Source organism: Peromyscus maniculatus, chromosome 10 (genome assembly GCF_049852395.1).
Source record: "Peromyscus maniculatus bairdii isolate BWxNUB_F1_BW_parent chromosome 10, HU_Pman_BW_mat_3.1, whole genome shotgun sequence".
In the NCBI taxonomy this organism is placed as follows: Eukaryota; Metazoa; Chordata; class Mammalia; order Rodentia; family Cricetidae; genus Peromyscus; species Peromyscus maniculatus.
In genome coordinates, this window is record NC_134861.1 from 22,042,619 (window position 1) to 22,065,913 (window position 23,295).

At 46.5% G+C, this 23,295-nt stretch overlaps 1 pseudogene across 1 annotated transcript; it reads right to left on the reverse strand.

The window, feature by feature from the left end:
- Nucleotides 1-546: 546 nt before the first annotated feature.
- On the reverse strand, nucleotides 547-22,653 carry LOC107400969 (GTP-binding nuclear protein Ran-like; annotated as a pseudogene). Its single transcript, XR_013042828.1, has 2 exons — nucleotides 22,567-22,653; nucleotides 547-2,415 (listed from the first exon to the last, which is right to left on the reverse strand). The product of XR_013042828.1 is annotated as a GTP-binding nuclear protein Ran-like (transcript).
- Nucleotides 22,654-23,295: the final 642 nt, after the last annotated feature.

The following is a 23,295-nucleotide window of genomic DNA, read 5'->3' on the forward strand; positions in this document are numbered from 1 at the left end:
ATTTTAAATATTTATTTAAAGTTTTGGAGATTTTTTTTTAAGACAGTGTCTTACTATGTAGCCCTGACTTTCCTGAACTTACTATGTAAACCAGGCTGACCCCAAACTTGTAACAATCCCCCTGCCTCTGCCTCCTAAGAATTAGTATTACAGGCGTACACCACCATACCCAGCTAAAACAGCCTTATTATGTAGTTCCAAGTGGCCTGGTACTTGATATATAGCCCAAGGCTGCCTCAAACACATGCGATCCTCCTATCTCAGCCTCCAAAGAACTTTGACTACAAGTATAGGCTACCATACCAAGTGTCCTTTCTTATTCCTAGTAGCTTGTGTTGCCTATAAGAAATCATGCAGCCGGGCGGTGGTGGTGCATGCCTTTAATCCCAGCGCTCGGGAGGCAGAGGCAGGCGGATCTCTGTGAGTTCAAGGCCAGCCTGGGCTACCAAGTGAGTTCCAGAAAAGGTGCAAAGCTACACAGAGAAACCCTGTCTCGAAAAAAAAAAAAAAAAAAAAAAAAAAAAGAAATCATGCTTATCTTTGGAATGGAGTGTGAAGTGTATATGTAAATCTGCATCTAGCTGTTCCAAAATTCCTGCACAATGCTATTGGGAGATTGGTTACCCATGCTGTAACTGTGTTGGGAAAAGTCAACTCAGCTTAGAAAGGCCATGCTTCCCACAATCTCATCCCTTCACCTTGGGTCCAAAAGTCAGATACAGAGAGCAGAACACATGCCATATGGAAGATGGGCCTCTGAGCATGTCTGCTAGGGATTATCTCGATTATATTCATTGGGGTGGGAAGACCTGCCCACTGTGGGTGGCGTCATTCCTTAGGAGGTGAATCCTGAGCTATATATGGGTAGGTAAAGCAAGCCAAGCATCAGCATGCATGCAGTCATTGTCCCTTCTTCTGATGGCAGACATATGGTGACTAGCTGCTTCAAGATCCTACACTGCGATGTCCTAATCGTGATGGACATGGAACTGTCAGTTAAATAAACCCTGTCTCTTCTTATGAATTTTTTTTTATTTAAAACACAACTTTATTCTGATTCTAAACAAAAAGAATGGGAATGACAGTAACAAATAAGATTTTATCACTGACTGAAGAGTGTGATGGGACTGTAGCTGTCTTATTTTTGAAATTCAGGAAGGAAACAACTGTGTTCCAAACAGCTAAATATGCAAGTCCAAAAAAAAAAGAAGGTATGTTTTAACTGCCACATTCACTCCGAAGCCCATTCATCTCCTTCAGCATCCCAATCAAGCACACGATCTGCTTACTTTAGCTAAACAGGGCAGCACACGCTGCACCGCTGACGTCACAGGACAGTGGCCTATAAAACTAGACTTCTGGCTCAGGGCTCCAGCTTCACGTTCGCACAGGTCAGCATCCTCGTCCGGGAGGGCAGTCGTTTGAGCCACCTCGAAATCATGCTCATGCTGTGCTGCCAAAGCTGGGCCCATGACCACCGCAGGTGGGGCAAGAGCAGGCGTGGCAACAAACTCCAAATGAGGGTCTCCGATGAGCTTCCTGGCAAACCCGAGGGAGGCTTTTCAAAGTTGTGGTTACTTTGGGCAGAAATGTCATAGTACTGAAGATTCTTCTTTCCGTGGAAGACAACAGATTTTGCCTTCACTTTTCTGCCCTTAATATCCACTTTGTTGCCACACAATACAATGGGGATGTTTGCACACACACGTACCAGATCTCGATGTCAGTTAGGTGCATTCTTGTACGTGACTCCTGATGGTACATCAAACATAATGGCACACTGGGCTTGGATGTAGTAGCCATCGTGCAGGCCCCCCAAACTTCTCCTGGCTGTGCCCCACACATTGAACTTGATGGGTCTTACGTTGGTATGGAAGATGAGCTTGTCATCTCCATACCCAGGGTGGTTACATACTTCTCGAACTCACCGGTCAAGTGGCGCTTCACTACCATGGCCCACCAGGACGAGCTTGAACTGGACCTGTGGCTCTCCCTGAGGGGCCATCGCGGCATCCTACCAGAAGAGTCTTCATGCCTGTCTGACTGAAGCTGGAAAGATGGCGGAGGCACCAACCCTTTCTCTCTTAAGCGGCCCATCTTGTTTTTCCTTTGTTTGTGTTTATTTGTTTGCTTTTATATCACAGCAACAGGAGAAGAAACTTACACAAAGCCAAAGGAAGATCTCTGGCAAATAGGAACCCAGGAGGCATTGTCCCATAAGCATGTAACCAGCCAGGGAATCCACAGCTCTTTTCTCACTGAGATATGATGTTGAGAGACAATCAAGACAAGAATCTTATATCTGAACGTGTGGCATGTGCCTATAATCCCAGCATTTGGAAGATGGAGGCAGATGAGCTGGACATGCAAGGTCATCCTTAGTTATATATTGAGTTTGAGGCTAGTCCAGGGTTCCTAAAAAAATAGAACAGACAGGGAGATAGCTCAGTCTGTAAGTACCTGCCACATAAGTGTGAGGCCCTGAGTTAGATGCTCCCTGACCAACAACCAAAAAGGAGATGTCAACACCTGGCACTGGGGTTCTTCTTTAATAACCCATGGCTTCCAGGAGAGCATTGTACAGCCAATCAGGATCTCCTTTCTAATGCTTTAAGTTTTAAAGTTATTTTAAATATATGTATATATAATATATATATAAACATATATCTTATATATATTATTTAATATATAATGTGTGTGTGTGTGTGTGTGTGTGTGTGTGTGTGTGTGTGTGTGTGTTTATCTACACCATATGCATTCAGGGCCAGGAAGGCTGGAAGAGGGTGTTGGATCCCCTGGAGCTGAAATTACAGGTGTTTGTGATTTACCCAACACAGGTGCTGGTATCTACTGAGATGATTGTGTGATTTCTGTCTTTCAGGCAATTTATATGAGTTATTACCCTTATCATTTTGTATATGTTGAACTATACCTGCATCTCTGTACCACACCGCCTGGCCTCTTTCTGATTTTTTTATAGACACTTGGAGGCATAAACTCCCCTTTAGGACTGCTTTCATTGTATTCCAAAGGTTTTGTTGGGGTTTTATTTTCATTTCATTCTAAGAAATTTTGATTTCATTCTTGATTTCCTCGATAACCCATTCATCATTCCAAAGTGTGTTGTTCAGTCTGATGAATTTGTATATTTTCTGTAGTTTCCTTTGCTGTTAACTTCCAGCATTGTTCCACTGTGGTCACACAGAAGACCAGAAGTTATTTCAATTGTCCTTTATTTGTTGAAATTTTTTTTCTGCCCAATATATGGCCTATTTTAGAGAAACATCCATGGGCTGCTGAGAAGACTGTTTTCTGTCTAGTTTTGATAGAATATTCATTCTAGATATGTTGTCTGTTTGTTCAATGATGTCATTTAACTCTGAAGTTTCTTTTCATTTTTTACCACCAAGGGCCAGGCAGATGTCCCTGGTCAGTAATGCCATCTGTGATCATGTTGATGCCTGAGGTCCAGACTCCCTCTGGAGACCACACTGTTGCCCCAGAGGCCATGCTGACATCCTTGGCCTGCGCTGCCTCTGAGGCCTATGATGGTGTCCATGCTGCAGCAGAGGCCATGTGGATGCCCATGGTCTGTACTGCCACTGGAAACCATGTGCATGCCCGTGGTCTATACTGCCATTGGAGACCATGTGGATGTCCGTGGTCTGTACTGCCACCAGAGGCCATGTGGATGTCCGTGGTCTGTACTGCCACTGGAGACCATGTGGATGTCCATGGTCTGTACTGCCACCGGAGACCATGTGGATGTCCGTGGTCTGTACTGCCACTGGAGACCATGTGGGTGTCCATGGTCTGTACTGCCACCGGAGGCCATGTGGATGTCCGTGGTCTGTACTACCACTGGAGACCATGTGGATGTCCATGGTCTGTACTGCCACCGGAGACCATGTGGATGTCCGTGGTCTGTACTGCCACTGGAGACCATGTGGGTGTCCATGGTCTGTACTGCCACCGGAGGCCATGTGGATGTCCGTGGTCTGTACTGCCACTGGAGACCATGTGGATGTCCGTGGTCTGTACTGCCACCGGAGGCCATGTGGATGTCCGTGGTCTGTACTGCCACTGGAGACCATGTGGATGTCCGTGGTCTGTACTGCCACTGGAGACCATGTGGATGTCCGTGGTCTGTACTGCCACTGGAGACCATGTGGATGTCCGTGGTCTGTACTGCCACTGGAGACCATGTGGATGTCCGTGGTCTGTACTGCTACTGACTGTAAAGGGCTGGGGAGCTACTCTTGCTGTGGCATCAGTGACTGCAGACTCACTGTTGAGAAAGCGTGAGTTTGAAGGCTTCTGTGGCAGCCCTAGGCCCACTCCCCCCACTCCCCACAAAAAGGAACAGTCTAGGCAGAAGACCACCGAAGAGAACTCTTACAATTGTGATAAGGATGCCGAAGTGCAGCTCTCCACAACTGATGGCTTCTGGCAGGGGTTCGGGGTGGAGTAGGACTCAGTTTTCATTTTTCTTTTCCGGAGCTGAGAACCAAACCCAGGGCCTTATGCTTGCTAGGCAAGCGCTCTACCACTGAGCTAAATCCCCAACCCTAAATCCTTTCTTTTCTTTTCTTTTCTTTTCTTTTCTTTTCTTTTGGTTTTTCGAGACAGGGTTTCTCTGTGTAGCTTTGTGCCTGTCCTGGAACTCACTCTGTAGCCCAGGCTGGCCTCGAACTCACAGAGATCCGCCTGCCTCTGCCTCCCAAGTGCTGGGATTAAAGGCGTGCGCCACCACCGCCCCAGTTTTTATTTTTTTTTAATTATTTTTATTTTATTGGCATTTTGCCTGCATGTATGTCTGTGTGAGGGTGTTGGATCCTGGAGTTACAGACAGTAGTGAGCTGCCATGTGGGTGCTGAGAATTGAACCCCTGTCCTCGGGAAGAGCAGTCAGTGCTCCCAACTGCTGAGCACTGAATCAGAACAGCTCCCGGGGTCTGGAGTGACAGCTGCCTTCCCCTGACAGGAAACCTGAGAAGCATCAGCTCCCAAAGAATTTTAGGGGAAGATATTTGAGAAAAACTGGGCTTTCCAGGAATGATGACATCTGTCCCATGTGTGACTGACAAAGTGACACTAAAAACCTCCAAGAGAATCATCAATATTATGAGAGAAAAGAGAATGTGCAGGCCATGTGGTCCAACAGTATTCTGCTCTGTGCCGAAGTCTTTCGAGGTCTTTGCCGAGGGAGACTGTCCCAGTGGGCTATGCCTCATCTGGAGACCTGTTGGACTCATATACTAGTCTGAATCTGGGCCGCACAGCTCCCCACAGGACTTGTTTTGGTTTTTTGTTTGTTTTTCTTTTTTCTTTTTCTTTCTTGGTTTTTCAAGACAAGGTTTCTCTGTGTAGCTTTGGCGCCTGTCCTGGATCTCGCTCTGTAGCCCAGGCTGGCCTCAAACTCACAGAGATCCGCCTGCCTCTGCCTCCCGAGTGCTGGGATTAAAGGCACATGCCACCACTGCCTGACTTTCTTTTTCTTTTTTTAATTGTTCTTTTTTGTGGCAGGTAGGGCACAAGGGTGGAGAAGGAGACCTGGGAGAACTGGGAGGTGAGTGGGATTGGGGTTCATGATGTGAAACCCCCAAATAATCAATAAAAATATTATGATGGAGAAAAGATTTATTTTACTTTATATACACGTGTGTGGGTGTGTGCATGTGAACACAGGCGTCCATGAAGCCCACAAGCGGGAATGGGATCCCCCGGAACAGGAGTTGTACAGGCTGTTGGGAGTCATCTGAATGAGCTGCCCCACGTGGGTGCTGAGACCTGAACTCAGGGTCTCCGTGTGAATGCCCATGCTCTTAACCAGGCCCCTTTACGTTTTTGTCTGGGTGGAAGTAGGGAATTGGGGTCACTACTGTGACTGTGCTTGTATGAAACCAAGGGCACCCAAGCTTGGTGCATATATGTTTGGGGTTATAATGTCCTCTTGGTGGATTTTTCTCTTGATCAGAACATTTATCTCTTCTGATAGTTTGAGCTTGAAGTCTATTTTATCAGATAAACCTGTTTGTTTCCCAGTCTTATTTACTTGGAATAATCTTTTCTATTCTTTTACTGTAAGGTAGTATCCATCCTTTGAAGGTACAGTGTGTTTCTTGTAGAGACAAACTTACTCTACAGGCCAGAGTCTGCACTCCATCGACCCCCATGACACACCTCCATCTCTGCTGACATGTACAAGACACTGGTGCAGGAGCCTGGGGAAGCTTCTCTAAGCGGACCACATATGGAGACAAAGCAAATCTCAGCAAATATAGAAAAACTGAAATAACTCCTTGTATTCTATTTTGTTTTATAATTCATTCAGTGTGCTGGATAGTTTTATGTCAGCTTGACATAAGCTAAAGGAGAGAATCTCAATTAAGAAAATGCGTCTAGGGGCTGGAGAGATGGCTCAGAGGTTAAGAGCACTGGCTGCTCTTCAGAGGTCCTGAGTTCAATTCCCAGCACACACATGGTGGCTCACAACCATCTGTAATGACAACTGGTGCCTTCATCTGGCCTGTAGGGATACATGCAGGCAGAACACTGTATATGTAATAAATAAATCTTTAAAAAAAGAAAAGAAAATGCCTCTAAACCGGGCATGGTGGCACATACCTTTAATCCCAGCACCTGGGAGGCAGAAGCAGATGGATCTCTGTTCGAGGTCAGCCTGGTCTACAAAGTAAGTTCCAGGACAGCCAGGGTTGTTATACAGAAAAAAAGAAAGGGAGGGAGGGAGGGAGGGAGGGAGGGAGGGAGGGAGAGAGAGAGAGAGAGAGAGAGAGAGAGAGAGAGAGAGAGAGAGAGAGAGAGAGAGAGAAAGGAAGAAAAAGAAAGAAAGAAAAAGAAAGAAAGAAGGAAAAAGGCCTCTATAGGATAGGGCTGTAGGCAAACCTGTAAGACATTTTCTTAATTAGTGATTGATGGGGGAGGGCCCAGCCTATTTTAGGTGGTGCCATCCCTTGGCTGGTCATCCTGGGTTCTATAAGAAAGCAGGCTGTACAAGCCATGAGGAACAAGTCAGTAAACAGCACCCCTCCATGGCCTCTGCATCAGGTTCCTGCCCAGCTTGAGTTCCTGCCCTCTCTGCTTTGATGATGAACTGTTACCATGGAACCGTGAGTGAAATAAGCCCTTTCCATCCCAAATTGCCTTTGATCATGGTGTTTCATTACAGCCATAGTAACCCTAACTGAGATGAGATGGTACGAGGGTAGTGGGGTAGAACTGTGACAGACCTGACCACGCTTTGGGGAGGACTGTGGGAGAACTTTGGAACTTGAAGCTAGAAAAGACACTGAGTGTGGAGAGCGCAGTGAGCTGTTCTGGAGGAGCTTGGAAGGTAAGAATGTTGAGAGCCGTGCAGAAGACGGAGGCCTGGCTGGTGAAGTTTCAGAGGGAAGTAAAGACTCTACCTGGCCATTTCTGTGAAGAATCTGAGGTGTCTGGCCAGCCGGAGCTGAAGAATCAGCTGTGATTAACAAGAGAACAGAAACACTGAAGTAAAATCTTTGCTTTACTGGGACAATGAATGCTGTGGCGCTGGAGCTGAGAAATTAATGGTGATTAAGAAGACACCAGCATTATTGAGGTGAAGTCCTTTGGGAGGTATTTTCCTGAGAGTCAACACCCAGAATCTGTGTTCCAGACACGGCCAAGGTTATCCCTTCCACTGACAGCCAGACTAGTGTAAGAGCCACCCAGGTATTGCTGGTTTTGAAGGCATGAAGGGGTCATGGAGAGCAGCTGAGGTTTGGCACAGTGAGAGGCCAGGGAGGCTATTGGTGAAGGTGCAGCCTCAGTTAAGGGCCGGAACTGAGGGAGTCATGCAGGGAAGTTGAGGTTTTGCATCATGAGGAGAGCCCATGGGAAAGTATTTGTGAATGTGCATTCCGGTTGCAGCAGAGGGCCCCAGCATTCTGGAGATGCCAGTGCCATGGGATGACCACCAAGAATGGCAGCAGCAGTGCAGGGGAGCAGCCAGAGCCTTTCTTCTGATAAACTGTGTGCGCTGCAGAGGACAGAGCCAGAGAAGTGACCCACTCCCCTTGGAGGAGCCCAGAAGATCGTGAGTAAATTCCAGATAACTGGACATTGAGTCATTTACACTGTTGGAGTTTGGTTTTGCTTTATTCAGATTGTGACTGTGCCCTGGTTCTTCCCTTTTGAAGAGAATATTTTACTTAATTTTTTCCTCCGAGACAAGGTTTCTCTGTGTAGCTGTGGAGCCTGTCTTGGCTCTCGTTCTGTAGACCAGGCTGGCCTCGAACTCAGAGATCTGCCTGGCTCTGCCTCCCGAGTGCTGGGATTAAAGGTGTGCACCACCACCGCCTGGCACTTAAATTTTATTTTTACAGGAGCCCACAACTAAAAGATTTTGAACTTGTAAAAAATGTTGGATTTGTTTGTTTTTCAAGACAGGGTTTCTCTGTGTAAAAGATGTGAGCCATCACTGCCCTGCAAGTTTTGGATTTTTAGAGAGATTGGATATTTTGAAGAGATTGAACTTTTTTGGGGGTGGGGGGAGGGATGTTTTGTTTTGTTTCTCGAAACTATTATTCTATGCCTTTGACCTGCTATTCTTCTCTTTCTGTGGCCATAATTTGTAGACTTGGTCTTTTCATGGGGTCCCTCAGATCCTCCATGTTCTGTTCATGAATTAAAAAATAATTTATCAGTTGGGCAGTGGTGACGATTGCCTCTAATGCCAGCACTCAGGAGGCAGAGGCGGGCGGATTTCTGTGAGTTCGAGGCCAGCCTGGTCTATAGAGCGAGTTCCAGGACAGCTAGGACTGTTACACAGAGAAACCCTGTCTCGGATAAACAAACAAACAAACAAACAAATAAATAAATAAATAAATATATTTATTTCACATCTTAACTTACATTCAAGTTATTCTTGGTGGAGACTATTAACTACAGGATTGGTGAGGTTTGGGGGTGACAAACTATCTTGGCTGTTTTGGTGTTGCTTGTGTTTTTGCAGCTGGACCTGGGGTGTGGAGTTAGGTTGTCGGTTGTCTTTTGGTATGGGTTTCTGACCGCTGTCCCGAGTGGGTGTTCGGATCTGCAGTCACTCTGACCTGGATCAGCTGGGGGATGCTTATAGCTGAGACCACACAGCAGATCTGTGAACAGAGTGGCTGAGGGGGGACACCAGCTCAGCTTGGGGAAGGCTCAGCAACTGCCCTCACAAAGCCTGTGCTTTGTTAGCAGAGATGGGGTGTCGTCGGGGTGATGGGGTGCACTCTCTGACCTGTGGGGTGCGTGGGTTTTCCGCACAGTTCTTAAATAGTGGTGGAGTGCTGGAGGCAGGGTAGGTGAGGGTTCTGAGCCGGCCCTCTGAGAGTCCTGGGACGGTGGGCTTTGAGCTTGAGAGGGAGGAAAGGGCGGCTGCTCTAGCTGCAGACTGAGCAGTCAGTGCGGGTTCTTAGAAGAGGGGGTTGGAGGCCAGAGGGAGGAGAAGGTCACGTGCAGAGGGAGGGGCAAGTCCTTCCTGCACAGCAATCCGCACAAGCTCTGAAAAGGTGGAATGTGCGTACCCTATGGAGGAACACCCCAAAGAAGCCGTGGGGGCTCTACCAGAGATGTGGGTGTGGCTTCCCGGGAAGGCCCGAGAAGTCTGGAGTGGCCAAGGGAAGAGAAAAGGGAGGAGGGCTCCACTTGGCGATGTTACCAGCTTGGGGTCATGGGGAGACAGGCATGGATTGAGGTACCCAAGGCAACAGGGGGCTCGGAAGGCAGCAGAGTTTCTTGCAGAGATGACTTTTAAAAGAAAAGAACACTACTTTTCAGACCTCCAGCTAGGATCAAGCATAAAACTGTAGGGTTCTGTTCTCTTTCTCTGTGTTTTTAGGATAGGGGGGTCTCACTACACTGCCAGGTCAGTCTTGAATTCATGCTGATGCTCTGGCCTCAGCCTCCTGAGTCCTGGGATTACAGAGGTGAGTGACCACACCAAGCAAGACAGTGCTTTTCAATCTGTTTTGTTTAATTTCTGTTTTTGAGACAGGGGCTTGCTAGGTCTTGAACTTAGTACGTAGCCCAGGCTGGCCTCAAACTCACTATTGGTCTGTCTCTAACCTCCTGAATGCTCAGATTACAGGCATGTCTCACCACACCCAGCTTAGCCTTTACTCATTACTACTCATCCTAAGAAAGGAATCCTAACTTATAATAAATTTCTCTAACCGGTAAGATTGTGTTGAGGTGTAGAGACAGCTCAAACCATGAGTTTAGTGCCCAGTATCCACATCAGGTGGCTTACAGTTGCCTTAACTTCAGTTCAAGGGATCCAATATGCCCTCTGGCTTTCAAGGACACTCACACACATTCACTTACACACACACACACACACACACACACACACACACACACGCATAAAAATGAAAATAAAAATTTTTAATAATAAAAATTATTTTGTTGTGCCAGGCGGTGGTGGCATGCGCCTTTAATCCTAGCACTCAGGAGGCAAAGCCAGGCGGATCTCTGTGAGTTCGAGGTCAGCCTGGTCTACAGAGTGAGATCCAGGACAGGCACCAAAAAACTACACAGAGAAACCCTGTCTCCAAAAAAAAAATTATTTTGTTGAGTAAAGTTGTATTTTAGGGGCCCATTTTAATTCCTAAGATTGCGACCAACCACGTCCCCTGACCTGTTAATGTCACGTTGAGAATAATAACACTTTTTTTTGTCTGTTTGTTTGTTTTGTTTTTGTTTTTCAAGACAGGGTTTCTCTGCGTAGCTTTGCACCTTTCCTGGAGCTCACTTGGTAGCCCAGGCTGGCCTCGAACTCACAGAGATCCGCCTGGCTCTACCTCCCGAGTGCTGGGATTAAAGGCGGCCGCCGCCGCCGCCGCCGCCGCCGCCGCCACCACCACCACCGCCCGGCTGAGAATAATAACACTTTTTGAGAAGGGAGAGAAACTGCCAGCACAAGGCAGTCCACTGGAGTGGGACATGAAGTTTCCACCTAAAGGCCCAGAGGATCAAGGGAAGAGTCAGGCAGCTGAGTTGCTGAGTGAAGAGGACTGTGACAGGAATTGTGACCTTCAGGTCAGGTATGGGGATGGCCAGTAATGAGTTAAGACACTCAGCTAGCCCAACCTAATCTAGTAAGATTGACTGACTGATAGGATCTCAGCAGCTCAGGTTGGCCTCAAACTCCCTACATATCTGAAGATGACCTTCAATTCCTGATCCTCCTGCCTCAACCTTCCAAGTGCTAGGATATTACAGGCCTGTGCTGTAACACTTTGCAAGCCTTTCTAACTGACAACGGTGAGTGCCCCCGGGTCAGGGAATGATGGTTGAAATGTGGCAGGGGGGGCCGGATATAAAGGCCCACACCTGTAATCCCAGCACTCGGGGGAAGCAGAGTCCGAGCTGTGAGCCTGGTCCACATAGTGAGTTCCCAGACAGCCAGAGCTACAGAGTGAGACTCTGTCTCAAATAAAATTTAAAAAATAAAAATGAAAGGCTGGCAGGCAGGAGGGAGATCTTTTCAGCTTTCGACGATTGTACAATATGCATGGAACATCTCGTTTTAAAATAAAACGTAATTTTAAAAATTGACCTAAAATGCAAATATGGTCATTCTCTCCCAAGCTCAAAACACTTCAGTAGTCCATCTGCCACCAAGTTAAAATCCAAATGAGTGCGTGTCATGAAAGGGCTCCACATAGTTCTTCAGTCTTATATCCACCGTTCTTTAGCTCGGACCCTATGTCCAGACCCGACCAGATACTGGGAAGCGAAAGCATTCTCTGAGGAAGCTGCTTCTTTCCCTGCAGTGGGCTGTGATGCCATGTGGTAGCATCTGTTTTTAGACCTAGTACCCGTGGCTTAGAGTTCAAAGCTTCTCCCTCTATCTCTCATCGGATTCTTCATTTTTCAAGATCCAGCTAAAATACCCTCTCCCAGCTCCCTGGGAGCAGCTGACGCCTCTGTGTCAACCCTGAAGGGCAGTGAGACCAAGTAGGCTCAGGTCTTGGATTTAGTTCTCATCAGATGGTGTTGTCCAGCTACTAAACCTCTGTGTTTCAGCTTCTGTTTTTTGTAAAATGGAAATTCAAGCTGTTCCTATCTTAGGAGATCAAGCACTTATTGAGCATGTATTTTTATTCAAACAGACCAGGCTGTGCTTGGTGGCACATACTGCAGTTTCAGTAATCCAGAGATGTAGGCAGGAGGATCAGAGTTCAAGGTCATCCCCGGCTACATAGTGAGTTTGAGGCCAGCACGGAGTACATGTGTCCCTATCTCAAAAGAACAAAAATGCCGATCATTGTGGTTCACACTTGTAATGTCACAACTTGAGAGGCTGAGGCATGAGGATACCCATAAGATCAAGGCTATCCTGGGCTACAGAATGAGTTCCAGGTCAACCGGGGCCAGAGTAAGACCCTGTCTCAAAAAGAACAGACTATAGCTCCTAGGCTATACTTCATAAATAAAGTTTTATTGAAATACAGACACACACATTTATTTAAATATTGCCTGTAGCCTCCTTGGTTGAGTGGTTGAGACACAGACCACATGGCATGCAGAATGGAACATTTTACCATCTTCTTCCCTAAAGGTTTGCCAAGCCAGGCTTGGTGGTGCTCACCTGTAATCACAGCACTTAGAAGGCAGGCAGAAGAGTCACAAGTTCAAGGCCAGCTTAGGCTACAGAGTGTAGCTCCCTGGTGGAAGGCTTCCCTGGCGGAAGGCTTCCCTGGCACACATACAGCCCTTGCTTTGTTTCCCAGCACTGCCAAAAGGTAAAGTGAAAAGCTTGGGCTGGAGAGATGGCTCAGCAGTTCAGAGCACTGGCTGCTCTTCCAGAGGACCCAGGTTCAATTCCCAGCATCCACATGGCAGCTCACAACTGTCTGTAGCTCCAGTTTCAGGGGATCCAACACCCTCACACAGGCATACATGCAGGCAAAACACCAACCAGAGCTCATAAAAATAAATAAATAAAAAAGGAAAAGGAAAAAGAAAAGCTTGGATCAATAAACAGGAAGAGAACCAGAGTAACTTCTACAAATCCCAAAAGGTAGGAAGCAGACAGCTTTGCTAAGTGACCAATTAAGGGTCACAGGAAGACTGCAGATGGGGCCAGCAGATGAGTGACCTGACCCAAGAGGACCTGATGTGAAGTGAAGCCAGGTGCTCAGCGGTGCTTCAGGAGAAAAAAAGAAAAAAAGAACAAAGCTACACACTTAGAAGGCCAAGGAAGGAGGAATGCCTCAAGTTCTGAGCCATCCCGGGGCTACACAGTGAATTCTAGACCAGCCTGGGCTAGGGTGAGAGGCTATAGCTAACATCCAGCAAGTATCAAGATCTGGTTCCCTACCTGAATGTTTCACAGCAGTTCATCAGAAATGAGAGGCATACTGAAGTACCAGGCTGGGCAGTGGAGGTGCACACCTTTAGTCTCGCAGTGCACGGGAGGCAGAGGCAGGTAGATCTGTGTGAGCTCCAGGACAGCCTGGGCTACAGAGCAAGTTCCAGGACAGCCAAAGCTACACGATGAAATCCTGTCTCGAAAAACCAAATAAATAAATAAATACATAAGTAAATAAGTAAAGGAAATATCGGGTATGTAAGGACTCTTCCATTTCTCTTTGAACTGTCTGGTATTGGCTAAAATTCTAAAATTAAGATTTAAGTCCAGAAGTAGAAGGGAAATCTGGAAGCCCCAGAACTGGTGGAAGATGATATTATTTATTTTGAAAGAGGGGTTTCTCTCATGCAGCTAGCGCAGGCTGGCCCAAAAGATGCCCAAATAAAGACTTGAGCCCTGGGGTCTCCGATCAAAGGTCTACCACTCTATCTGTGAGATATTTCTGATAATGAAACAGGTGTGATGCGGCCACTGATAAAATCCTTTGTGACCTGTGATCTCAGAGTGAGCCTCGTCAGCTTGATGGAGGAATTCCTCCAGAGACAACAGTATCAACTTACCTACAGTATAAGTGTTACCACTGCAAAACAAAAACTATATAAGCACATTTCCCGTTCATTCTAGAGACGACATCGGAATACTCTGTACACTTAGCATAAATTAAGGCATAAACCTTAATTCGATCATTTTTTTTTCTCTGCTCACTTCAGGAATTTATAATTTAATTGGTAAAGAAAGCTAGTTAAAGTTGAGTGGTGGTGGAGCAAGCCTTTAATCCCAGCACTTGAGAGGCAGAGGCAGACAGATCTATGAGTATGAAGCTAGCCTGGTCTACAGAGTGAGTTCCAGGACAGCCAGGACTACACAGAGAAACCCTGTCTCAAAAAACAAAAACAAAAACAGAAAACAACCAAACCAAAACAAGTTCACCATTTGTTCAAGAAGCCAAAGTGGAAGGTTTAGATGAGTCACCATGAGGGTGCAGAAGAATGAACTAAGGGGCTGAGGATGTAGGCCGCTGGTAGACTGCTTGCCTGGCATGCCCGAAGTTCCAGGTTGACTCACCACAAAAACTAGGTACAGTGAGACACGCTGTAATTCCAGCATGTATGTAGGAGATGGAGGCGAGACCAAGTCATCTGTCTACACAACAGGGGCCAGCCTGGGATGTGAGAGCCTGCCTCAAAAAAAAAAAAAAGTTATAGGAAAGTATTTTGCCTTTTTTTTTTTTTTTTTTTAAAGAGCTCTATATGTTTGACAGCAAGACCAGAAAAAAACAGATGTGGTGGTACATGCCTATAATCCCGGAACTCGGAGGCTAAAGCAGGACTATTTATAGTTTGAGACCAGCCTGGGATATGCAGCGAATTTCAGCTCATCTTTGGCCAGAGTCTCAAAAAAAAAATCAAACAGAGAATGCTTCGAGCCCTAAATATTATCTGGAAATGTGCATAAAACATTGACAAGTTTGAAGAAACGTCTTTAGAAGCAGCTTTTAAGGGGCTCAAGTGAAATGTTTAGGATGATCCCATCCTACTGGGATCCACTATATATTATCTTATTACATACACGTGCTCTCTTTGGGGACTGGAGAGAGAGCATGGGAGTTAAGAACACAACAGGACAAGACTCCTGTGCTGTGCACACAAGGAATTAAAATAGTCTGCATCACTCAGTTTAGCTGAAAACAACAAAGCTTGGACTAAAGCTAACTTAGAGATGACCTCATGACCTGTACCTGTAATCCCAGCATTTGGGAAGCTGAGACAAGATTGGTTGGGAGTTTGAGAACATGGTGAGTTCTAGTTCAGCCTGAGCTACAGAGTAAAACCCGTCTCAAAAATAAGTGGCTGGGGATGTAGCTCATTTGGTAGAGTGCTTGCCTGGCATGCACGAAGCCCTGGGTTTCAGTCCCCCACTACATACAGCGGCTTCGTGGCCCACACGTGGAATTTCAGTGGTTGAGAGGTAGAGGTCTGAGGATCAGACGTCAGAAGTTCAAGGTCATCCTTGTAACCTGGAATGTATAAGACCTTACTAAAAAAAAGAAAAAAAAAAAAAGCCAGCCACCCTTAAAGAACTATCCCCTGAGATTGGCAGTGGCCACCGGGATTTCATGTCAGCCACAAACATATGCCATATGTCTATGTGTCTACCATCACAGTGCCGTCTTTTTGTCACTGATGTTTATTTCAGTTTGGTTTTTGTTTTTGTGTTTTGAGATGGTGTCATCTTACGTAGCTTGGGCCGGGCTGTAATGCATGAAGATCCTCCCGGTACACCTTCGTAGGACTGGGATTACAGGTGTGAGCCACTCTCCTGTTCGGAGTCCCTCTTTGCTGAGGGAAGAGGAAGTCCTCGTTAACTCTGTTATGAATGAGTTACAACCCTGATAAGCAGTGTGGCCTTGCCTTCCGCTGGCACCGCACACGTCTGAGTGCACCCTGCCTGGTTATAACTAAGGCACCTTGGTTACAGAGTCTGGACTTTGAATCCCTGATTGACAGTTGTGGATTTGATCCTTACTATCTGTGTGGTCTACGGTGAGTCACTTAGCTTATCTGGGCCTGCTTCTTCACCTTAAAACAGATGGTTCCTCAATGTCCTTTGGACTTTGGGACTCCGTGACTATAGCACAGTTCAGTTTACAGGACCTGCCCAGCTACTTATCCGGCACCATGATGGGGACACTAAAAATGTGACTCAGTACACATTCACTGATGTCATGGGACAAGATTTATTTATTTATTTATGACAGAGTCTTGTGTAGCCCAAGCTGACCTTGAACTCCCTATGAGCCAAGGCTTATCTTGAAATTCTTATTTCTATATCATTATTTATTAGAGGGGGAGGTACTGGGGTGAAACATGCCACAGAGCTCATTAGGTCAGAGAACAACTTGCCTTTACTAGATGAGGTGTGTGTGTGTGTGTGTGTGTGTGTGTGTGTGTGTGTGTGTGTGTGTGTCTGGAAATTACCTTGAAATTCTGATCCTCCTGTCTCTGTTTCCTGAGCACTGGGATGGTAGGCATACACCACCAGGGACATTTTATGTAATGTTGGGGACCAAAGCCAGGGTTTCCCAAATCTTAGGTCAGTGCTCTACTGACTGAGCACTCCCCCAAGTCCCAAGGTGCTTTTTCTTTTTGTAAAGACACACTGTCATTTTCATGGCTAGCCTGGAACTCATCTGTAGACCAGGCTGGTCTTGGAATTATGAGGATCCATTGCCCTGCCTTCTTCCGGCTGGGATTACAGGCACGAACACCACACCCAACTTTTTTGTTTGTTTTGTTATAATACACTTTAAAGAGAGAAAAGAGTGCAAGCACTGTGGTTGTTTACTTGATCTGTGGGTGGTAAGGGTGACTTAGCACCAAAGGGAATGAAATACAGCTTCTACTGCCTCGAGTTTTATAATCAGAGGGAAGGCAATGTGGATAAGCCAGAGAGATGACCCAGCAGGTCAAGGTGCCTGCCCTCAAGCCTGAAGACCTGAGTTTCTAGGATCCACGAGGTAGAAGGAAAAACCAACTCCTGTAAGTTGTCCCGAGACCTCAATACCTGCACACAGTGGTGCACACATGCCAGCACGCACACGCGCGCACACACACACACACACACACCTTAAAACTCTATTTTACTAACTCTTTGGGAATTTCATATAATGTATTTTGACCATATTTGCCTGAACTTCATCCAGGTTCACCCTCACCTTCCCTAACTTTGTGTCCTTTTTCTTTTTTTCTTATTCATTAAAAAAAAGGCAGATGAACAGCCAAAGGTGTGGAAAGAAGAAGGCAGAGACAGGGCACACTGAGCTCACCGGCCTCACAAAGGGGAACTGAGAATGACTGCCAGGAGGAAGTGACTCCACATGGGGCCTGGTGAGGGGTGCCCCCCTTCCTGGCCCGTAGACACCTCATGCTACACCACACCCCCTTTTCAGTGCCCTTCACCCCTCTCATTATGAGGTGACAGAATAAACAATTAAGAGATAATTATTCACTTTTCCAAGAATTCAGTTGAGAACTAAATTTTTTTGACAGGATTTCACTATGTAGCCCAAGCTGGTCTGTAATGCACAGAAATCTGCCTGCCTCTGCCTCCTGAGAGCTGAGATTGTAAGTGTGCACACCACTGCCTGGCAAATATTCTCGTTTTAAACTTAGTTTTACTTAAGAAAAAATTAAAAAGCAATCAAAACCTTCTCTGAGGGTCTTTTCCAGCCCATGAGCCAGATTTAATTACAGCCAGGCATGATGGCCCATGCCTTTAATCCTACCTAGCAGAGGTAGACAGATCTCTGTGAGTTGAAGGAGGTCAGCCTGGTCTGCAAGGGGTCTGCTTCCCTCTGGCCTGGCCTGTTTCGTGTGTCCCAGCCTGAGTGGTAGTAGTTGCCTATGACGAGGCTCTGCTTTCCTACTCTTCAGATGATTTCCTGCTTTTGTTAGGAGGACCAAAAGGCACAAGTTAGAAATCGGGAGTTATCCCAGACCTTCTCCTGAGTCCCATCTCACAGATCACAAAGACAAGCCATGTCTACCATTCTTGTGTTGTGGGAATTAATTATCCGTCTTCATGGCCACAGCCACCGTGCTTTGTCATGCACTGGTATTTCTGTTCTTGGAAGAAAATGTCTACCTAACTAGTTTTGACTTTGCTCACCTCAAACTATCTACTGTGCCTGGGGTAATCAAATCTCTTAGAATTGTAAAATCTGAGACCTGTGTTCCCTGCTTAAAATATCTGGGTAGATGACTTGTACAGCCTGCTCTGAAAATGTGGGGTACAAGCAGAATTCGTTTTGGTGACTTTTTTTCAATAGGTCACTGGAACCCCCCTGCTGAGTGGCAGATGGCCAGGTTATCTTAGAAACTGAGCCTGAACTGGGACAGGCATTAGCTGTTGTGTTAGGAGCCTCACTGTTCTCTGTCACTGGGCTGTGACCAAGCCCTCTTGAAAGCACCCTGCATGGCTTGCCCACCCATAATGCAGACTTCTGGGGAAGGGGGTGGGGGTCAGTGTCTTTCCTCCCGGGGAAACTGCTTTACTCAGTAACCATCTCTAGCTACCTGGAGCAAGGAATGGGAGTTTGGATCTAGTCACAAAATGTTCTTTTATTCCTAGGGTCAAAAGCTCAAATGTCTCCTGGGGCCAGCAGACAGCTACTCAGCCATTTTTACTAACTAGGGCTTGGCACTCACAGGTGCAAATCCTTGCTTTTCCTTTTTTTTTTTTTTCCCTCCAGGAGGAACTGAGAATCTCTCAAGTTTTATATATAAAATATTCTCGTTTAAAGCTCAGTTTTACTTAGAAAAAAATTGAAAGGCAGTCAAAACCAAACTTGTCTGAGAGCCTGCCCCTGCCTGGGAGTCTTTGGTTTTATTCACTAATCCCAGAACAATGGACTCCTCTTGCCCTACATTTGCATAACTAAAATCACAGTAGCAGGGACCCAGGACTGAACAAAGATTAGTTGTGAATTGGCTAAGGAAGGTTCATGACTTCAAAATGCAATCTAACCTTTAGCTCAGACCGTGCGGCCCCCTCACCCGCCGGCCCGTTTCTGTCCTTTGGTCTTGCCGTTATCTTCTCTTCGGCCTCTAACACCGGCTGGTACCTGGGCCTCCGTGGTCACCTGTCTCCTTCCACCACCCCTTCCTGTTGTTTATCCACAACCCTGTCTTCACACCGTCCTCCAAGACTCCCCCCAGGCAGCCTTTCTCAGCCTCGGCTTACTCGGCTTACCCCATTTGCACAAACACCAACCACCGGCCACAATCCTAACCTGTTCTTTAGACGCCTGGTACACTCAACCCAAATCCTAGAAGGCAGGAACCTGGGTTCATTTGCCTTGGTATCCCTGTGGCTTCAAGGAATACCTCAAGCCTTAAGAGGATATGAAAAGTAAGTGTCTTGACTATTGACTTCCTGGGGTTGGGGATTTAGCTCAGTGGTAGAGTGTTTGCCTAGCAAGTGCAAGGCCCTGGGTTTGGTCCTCAGCTCTGGGGGGGGGGGGGGAGACTATTGACTTCCACACACTAAAAACCCATTTGTGAAAATTTTAGTGCTTTAAGTTACGGCGTGCATAGGAGAAACTAGAAACATTGCTTGGTGGTGGTAGAATGCTGGTCTGGCGAGCTAGACATGTGTTTAGTTTCCACAAACATCCTACCTCATACCTGCCAAAAAGAAATTCAACTGCAGGTGGCATACGCCTTTAAAAAAAATCAAAACAACTCTGAGATACCACCTTACACCTGTCAGAATGGTTATGATCAAAAACACTAATGACTGTCTATGTTGGAGAGCATAACGAGTAAGAAAATGTGGTACATAAGTATATATGTATATATGTACCACATATACACAATGGAGTACTACTCAGCAGAGAAAAACAATGATATCATGAAATTTGCAGGCAAATGGATGGAACTAGAAAATATCATCCTGAGTGAGGTAACCCAGACTCAGAAGGACAAACATGGTATGTACTCACTCATAAGTGGATACTAGATATAAAGCAACCCACAGATCCAGGGAGGCTACCTAGCAGGGGGGACCCTAGGATAACTGTGGCTTATAATAAGTTTTGGGTTTGCCCAATCACTGGGCAAGCTTTAGTGAAACATTTCACTACTAGGATAAGAATTTGTACTGTATCAAGCTGATGAAAGGATATGCTGGCTGTACTTTCAGGAGGGGAGGCTAAAATCTTTTTAGATTATGGATTAGCTTATAGAAAAATGTCTGCCGTAAATCAAATAGTGAAGGGGAAGATGAATAGGAATCTCACTTACACAACTTAAGTAAAACATAGCTCTCTGAACAGATGAAGATAGGTCTCTTCTGTATCCCAGAATCTAATCAATATTTATATGTATAATTCAGCTATTATTTGGTTTAAAAGGGCTTATTGGGAAATGTTATAATTTTTACTATTCTCTACAGAGAAAATACTTTCCAGTTTCAAATAACCCTGGACTTTTAAATTATAACCTGTTTTTATGTTCAAGTTATCTGTGTATTATTTTTCTGCAGTTGTACATAAAATGTTTTTACATTAAAAAAAAGGAAAAATACTATAGAATTGTATTACATGAAATATATAGAATATACAAATTCATAGAGACAGAAAAATTAGATGTTATCTCAAGATGGAGAACTTAAAAATGGTTACAATTGAAAACATTATGTTCATTTAAAAAAATAAGGTGGAATGTAATCACCATACATTATATATGTGTATAAAACTGAAGACAGCGATGTTCTAAAATAGAAAGTGATGGTGTCATGGGCAATGTTCTAAAAGAAAAAAGAAAAAGGAAATTAAATTGCACATGGCACACAACTTTAATCCCAGCACTCAGGAGTCAGAGGCAGGTTGAGTTCGAGATGGTAAGAGCCATAAAGTGGGAAGGGGGGTTGGCAACGATGATTCCTTCACATGGTTCTTAAACACACTAAAAGTAAGATTTTAAATTAATTCAACTGGCTTGCCAATAGACTCGCCATGAGCCATGTGATCCATGTGATCCGAAAGGGCGCCGTGCACGTGAAATGTGATACGGGTGCTGCGAGCCTTTCTCAGGGCATCGTGAAGGCGTTCATGACCCCGATTGTGACACTCCCCTCAGGAAAATGATCTTTCATGATCTCTACCGATTTAAGAAGGGGACAGAGCAGCTGTTGGTTGCCGCAGGGGTAATGCACATTGGATAGTTCGTGTACCGCGGCAAGAAGGCCCAGCTGAAAATCGACAATGTTTTGTGCGTGGGCACCGTTGTCTGAAGAGGAGGCCTGGCGACAGCAAGGGCAAGCTGTCACGACCTCATTCCAAGATGATCCGAGTGAAAGCTGCCTTCCGAGTCCAGAACTGTTGGAGGGGTTCCGACCGCAGGGGCAGAATTGACAAACCCATCTTAAAGGCAAGTACAGGGCAAAGACGAAACACGTGTACGGGGTGTGGCCACAAATGCTGTGGCGCATCCCTTTCCGGGCGGTGACCACCAGGAGCGTATCTGCAAACCCTCCACTATCCAAGGAGACGCGCCTGCTGAGTACAAAGTATTGCTTGCCAAAGGACTGGGCGACTACATGGAACCAAAACTGTACAGGAGACGGAAAAAGTTGAATTGGGGAGCTAATAAAGTATATCCTTTTGGTTTAAAAAAGTTCATTCAGCCGGGCGGTGGTGGTGCACATCTTTAATCCCAGCTCTTGGGAGGCAAAGGTGAATCTTGGTGAGTTCAAGACCAGCCTGTTCTACAAAGCCAGTTCCAAGACAGCCAAGAAAGACTGTTACACATAGATACCCTGTCTCGAAAAAACAACCAAAAATAGTTCATTCACAAACACGATGGTTATAAAATTTTACCCACCGATCCGGTTTCAGTCATTGTAGTTTCAGAATTAATCTTCATTTGTTTTTTTTTCCTCTGTGAGAACCTCATGGGATCCCAAGTGTCCCTCGAACTGCGTAGGTAAGAATGACTGAAATTTTGGCATTATAGGTTGCAGGTCTATGCACAACTTCATGGCCAGATTAATGAAGTGCTGGGAAATCGAACCCAGGACTTCATGCAGACTAAATGCTATAAGCCACATATCCAGCCCAACTTTGAAATTCTGGTCCTTCCCAAGTGCTAGGATTTCTTTCTTTCTTTTTTTTTTTTCTTTCTTCCCACCCAGCAGGGGCCTACTAGAAAAGAGCAGTCACAGGTCAAAGACCCTTTGCATAACCCATTCTTAAATTGGCTGGGGCTTGTACAGTGAGGAAACTGAAAGTCGGGGCAAACCCTGGCGGCTACGTTTTTACACAAAGAATGCTTCCTTCTCCGCTGCTGCATTGGTTACTTCCTGCATTCAATCTCTCCATAGCAAAGGCACACGGGAGCCTTTGGTGAGCCACTGAGCACACGTCCAGCCACCATCCTACCTGAAGTGACGCCTCAGAAGCAACAGGGTTGGCGTTTCGTTCATAATAACTGAACCCGCGTGGAGGGAGGCAGGGCGGGGGCCTTTCATCTCTATTTAATAAAATCCTGGCTATGCAACCGAAAGGGAAAATGACCCGGGAGTGCCGCCCTTGGCTAATTATACCGGAGATTGTGCAATGGGCCCAAGCCATTCACCCCGCAGGGCCGTGGCGTCTCTCACCAAGTCTGCGCGCAGTCCGGGACTCCTTTGGCACAGCGGGTGGGTACCCGTGCCTGCTTGCTGGAGCAGAGATGTAGGCGCTGCAGGAGCTGGGGCGTGGCCGGAAGGAACTGATAAACCACGCGAGTGGCACCCCTCCCCCGCGTCGGAAGTGTCCTCGAGCGCCGGTCATTGAGAAATACCGAAGGGGCAGAGTGGGGTGAGGCGAGGACAGCTCTGGGGCCGAGCTCGAGGCCTGCGATCCCACGTGCAGCCCCAGCCCTTCCCCGGGTGGGGAAAGCGGGCCGCGGGGGGGGGGGGGGGGGGGGGGAGCCTTAAATGCACGCTTCGTGCTGCGACCCCGGGGCCGCTTGCTCGAAAAGCAGGATCTGCCCGGCTACTGGGCCTGGCTGTCCGCCGCCGCCCAGGGGTGCTCCAGGCTTTCCCGCAGCCCCCGGGGAAAGAAAGAGCTGCAGAGTCGTGTCCTCCCCGCCCCCCCCCCCCCCCCCCCCCGTAGAGTTAAGATGCTGGCAGCCGCGCTGGGTTTCTGCGAAGTTGTGAGCAGATTTACAGTACTTTTGAAGTTTTACCATCTCACTGAGTCAACCCTTTATTTTAAAAGACCAACGGAGTCTCAAATAGATCAGCCTGTCCTGGAACGCAATGACCTTGAACTTCTAACCCTCCTGCCTCCTGGGATACAAGAGCATGCTCCCACTCGTTTTTTTGTTTTTTTTTTTTGGTTGTTGT